The following is a 5,000-nucleotide window of genomic DNA, read 5'->3' on the forward strand; positions in this document are numbered from 1 at the left end:
TTGATGCAATGATTGCATTGTTCAATTAAATGGAGCTGTTTGAAGCGGTTGTACTGCAACACTTCGTGGTATCCTGTTGCTTATTTTGATTATATATATATATACATTTATATATAAGCTGGACTGCACACATTAACAACAAATTTGACTCGGTGCGTGCTCCTTGGTATTTGAGGCCTATCGGCTTAAAGACGCTCCTCCTATTCCCTTTCTCCTCTCCATCTTTACCCGTCATCTCCTTTGTAGTCTGCCTATGAGAAACAAAGTAATATAAATTTAAAGCTTCGTAAAGACCGATCAGAATGACTATTGATGACATGACACAGGTGTTGATTTTTTAGGATCGTATCGAGAAACAAACTTTATTCCCTTCAACGTCGCTGCGAGCGCATTATCATTTGTATGATGTAGGAAATATACCAACACCGTTGCCCAATTGATGTTGTCATCAGCCTTAAATTTCCTCTAAGTTTAGATCCCTGTGGCATTCGTCCACTACATAAATCCTGTGCACATCACACCAAACCATTCACACAAAAATATTACTCCTCAATTTGAACAGTTCTCTTTAAAATCGTCCCAAGACACATAAGAGATGGAAAAAAGTCAAGACATTAAAGAGTTTCCTCGACAAGTATCTCAAAACAATCTCAGACAAACCATTTACACCCGGATATATTTCTCAAACAGTGACACTTTCCTCGGATGGGTTATTGCGAAACATTATCAAATGTGTTTTTCAGATGGTGCAGTTAAATCATTCATACCTTGGGTCAATTCTGGCAGAAATTTTTCGATATATAGAAGGCGGCGAGCTAGCAGAAACGTTAGCACGCTGGGCGAAATGCTTAGCGGTATTTCGTCTGTCGCTACGATTTGAGTTCAAATTCTTCTAAGGTCGATTTGCCTTTCATCCTTTCGGGGTCGATTAAATAAGTACCAGTTACGCACTGAAGTCGATATAATCGACTTAATCCGTTTGTCTGTCCTTGTTTGTCCACTCTGTGTGTACCCCCTATTGGGCAGTAAAGAAATATGGAACTTCTCGATATATGTATGTGTGTGTTTGGGTATGTGTGTGTGCACGTGTTTGTCCATGTGCGTGTGTGTGTGCACGCGTGTTTATTCTTTTTTTTTTTGTTTACCTTAATTTATACATTTATCTTTTTACATTTTATCTTTTAGATTCTTTCCGCACACACATCGGCTGTTAGAGAGAGATTTTGAAGCGTATCTTTCTTACTAGCATTCACACAAGTTTGTTTCTTCTCGCACCACAAACATCTGAAAGCCTTTCCCGTCTTATTTTACCAGCGATACTTAATGGAAATTCATACAAGTGAGTGGTTTTACTTTTTTTTAAACTTAGAATTTCATTATAGAATTACCATTTGAAAAATTTGCCTCTAATATCAATACCTCGGATAATCTGACGCATAGTAATCCGAGGACAATATAAATAGTAAACAAAAATTCTACATCTTTTCGTGAAGGCGTAAACTAAGAAAACACGACTTCAAAAATATAAAAATATTATCTCTCGGGAGAAACATTTATAAGTAATGTCACTTCTTTCAAACAATAGCCAAGGTTATAATGCACAGTGAGACGATTATCACAAGTATAATTACTGTTTCATTACTGAGCAATAATGGTTATCTCTGTTAGATACAGAAACTAATTATCTCCACCTTGACTACATTATCCTCACAATAAAACTTTGGTCAAGATTTCCTGATTTACACTTAACTACAGACGTTATTAGCCAAGGAGTACAGATTAAGTTTTGATGTTATCCGCAAAAAGAAAAAAAGATGATTCTTTATATTAATTTTTGACTCTGTCATACCAACATATGAATATCTACACGTTTATTCATATCGGGTATGAATATATGTATTTCCTCATTTTCACAATACTGCATTCAAACTGACTTAGGCATACTAATATCTTATGCATGTATTATACGCATATATTATGTGTATATGTTTATATGTATATAGGTATTTTATGTAAGCTTGGGCAGCTTGAGTTTTATACATGAGATAAACATACTCCTCTCTTTCGATTTATGCATACGTTGTATATACGGAGAGCAAATATGAAGCTCCAACGTAAATGATTGCGTTGCAAAAGATTGCCATGTGGAAAGTATATCGAAGCACTTGAAAATTGTAGGAAGCATATTTAATTACAACTATTTTAACCTACTAACGTGATACAAGAATTAGTTTGTAAGCTATAAGCTATTTAGTGAATACTAAGTTATAACAAAAATTTATAAATGCTTATATAAATGTGCGTTTGCATGAATGTGTATATTTATATATATATATGTAGATATTTATATGTACATCTAAGTTTAATAAGTATTATACAATAATACAGAAGGTGATGCGCTGGCATAATCTCTATCACTCCGGGCAATATACTTAACGACGTTTCGTCCGTCCTTACGTTCTCAGTTCAAATTTAATATTTTATGGGTCGATAAGATAAGTACCAGCTATGCACTGAGGTAGATGTAATCGATAATCCTCTCCCTCTGCCAAAATTTCAGATCATGTGTTATAGAAAGGATTATTTAATAATAGGGAATCATGAGCCATCCTTCACTAGCATCTCTCACGAGTCTATATGTGTATGATAATTCAAAACCCATCTCAACGAAAACTATTCATACTAAAATACTAAAATAGAAGACAGGGAGTGTTATGTTTACATGTAGGAGAATTTTGTAATTGTGACCATCGGAATGAGCAACAGTATTAATCCCAAATATATCAAGGTGATACAAGATTGTTTCACGGTTGGCACCAACTAACTGTGGATGATTTTCAAATACTGAAGTACATTTACAAGAATATATAATTAAGCTCGGAAAAATGTGAGTAATACTAAATAGGAAGTAAATGAGTATTCAACTATTGCTATAACATGGGTAAAATACCAGAATATTTTAATCGCCGCAAGTATAGGTAATATAAGTTAAAACAAAACAAGAAGGTACTAGCATTAATTTACAGCAGACAACTTTGAAACATCTTTTAAAACTACTAATATATATATATATATATATATATATATATATATATATATATATATATATATATATATATAGCATTAAATATACAGGGGGAAGCAATATTTTAGATCTCTGCTTCACAAACAATGTGAGCCTAATCCATAATGTGAAAATAACGCCCACATCTCTTTCAGATCATAACATTATAGAATTAACTATGTATGGTCCTAGACAACCCACTGACACCCACCCCACCAGGAGGACTCAAGCAATATCCAACCATAATTTCCATAGGGCGGACTGGAAGTCAATTCGCAGAGAGATTCGAAATCAAAACTGGCATGACAGCATTTCTATACAAGACAATAACCTCAAACTAAGTCATTTTATGTCAACCATACAAGACATATGCACCAAATACGTGCCATATAGAAAGACCAGCAAACATACCAATAGAATTCCTAGAGACAGGAAAATCCTTATGAGACGCAGAACAAAGGTCTCAAACCAGTTAAATAGAGAACTGGAGGATAGGAAAATGGCTAAATTAAAACTAATACTGTTAGAAATATAAAACAAAATTAAACTCTCCCATGAAAAGGAGAGAGCAGAGAAGGAGAAGAGAGCAGTAGAAAGCATAAAAACAAACCCCAAGGTTTTCTATAGATTTTCAAAAGAGACTGCTACGGTACAGTATAAGATAGGACCCCTGTTCCTGCCTAATGGCTCACTGACTGCAGATCCCACATGGATAAGTGAAGTGCTCAGTACACAATTCAAGAGTGTCTTCACTTCTCCTCTGTGTCACATGCAGATACAGAAACCCAGCTGATTTCTTTGACAATATCACTCAGCAGAAAAAGACTGCATCCATTACCTACATTGACATTGAAGAGGAAGATGTGATAGCTGGGAAACCCATGCTGTCCTCTTAAAGTCGTGTAAACAAGAATTAGCAGGACCACTCTGGATACTCTTCCAGAGTTTCCTTGCAAATGGTAAACTTCGCAAAAAGCTGAAGGAATCCACCATATGTCCTATCCATAAAGGTGGAAGCAGAGCAGAGGCTGGGAACTACAGGCCCATCTCTCTGACTTCACATATTAGCAAAGTCATGGAACGAATTGTCAGAAGGAGATTGATTGCGTTCCTAGAAGAAAATGACTTGCTGAATGAGACCCAGCATGGTTTCCGTCCAGGTAGAAGCTGCCTCACGCAGCTCTTGCAGCATTATGACTGGGTCCTGAAGCAGCTACTTGACCATTCAAATGTTGATGTGATATATCTCGACTTTGCAAAAGCCTTTGACAAAGTTGATCATGGCTTGATATGTCACAAGCTGCGAAACCTTGGCATAGCTGGTAAATTAGGAGAGTGGCTGCATGACTTCCTGAATAGTAGAAGTCAGACAGTTGCAGCCAATGGAGAACTATCTAGGGAAACACAAATATTGAGCGGTGTTCCACAAGGAACTGTTCTGGGGCCACTACTGTTCATAGTGACCCTTCTGGACATGCCCACGGTCACTCGGAGAGCCACTGTCACTAGCTATGCTGATGACACAAAGATATATCAGGCAATAAAAAATCCTGATGATATTGTAAGCCTGCTGAATGACCTAACTGCAATATATGAGTGGGCAGAGCAAAATAATATGCAGTTCAATGCAAAAAAAATTCAATTACTGCGCTACAAGACCACAAGTACCTGCCAACTGGCATACACAGGACCTGGAGGTACTGCAATCCCAGAACCACAAACAGTAAGAGATCTGGGCATGAACATGTGTAGTGATGCATCATTTCACATGCACATTGTCAAGTTGACAGCAAAGTGCAGACAACTGGCAGGGTGGATACTGAGGACATTCCGTACAAGGGATCAAAAAGTCATGTTAACTCTATGGAAGACATTTGTTCTGAGCCGCCTACATTATTGCTCTCAGTTGTGGTCACCGCACAGTGTTAAGCGGACA

This window comes from Octopus bimaculoides, chromosome 2 (genome assembly GCF_046866305.1).
Source record: "Octopus bimaculoides isolate indiv1 chromosome 2, ASM4686630v1, whole genome shotgun sequence".
NCBI classification, from domain to species: Eukaryota; Metazoa; Mollusca; class Cephalopoda; order Octopoda; family Octopodidae; genus Octopus; species Octopus bimaculoides.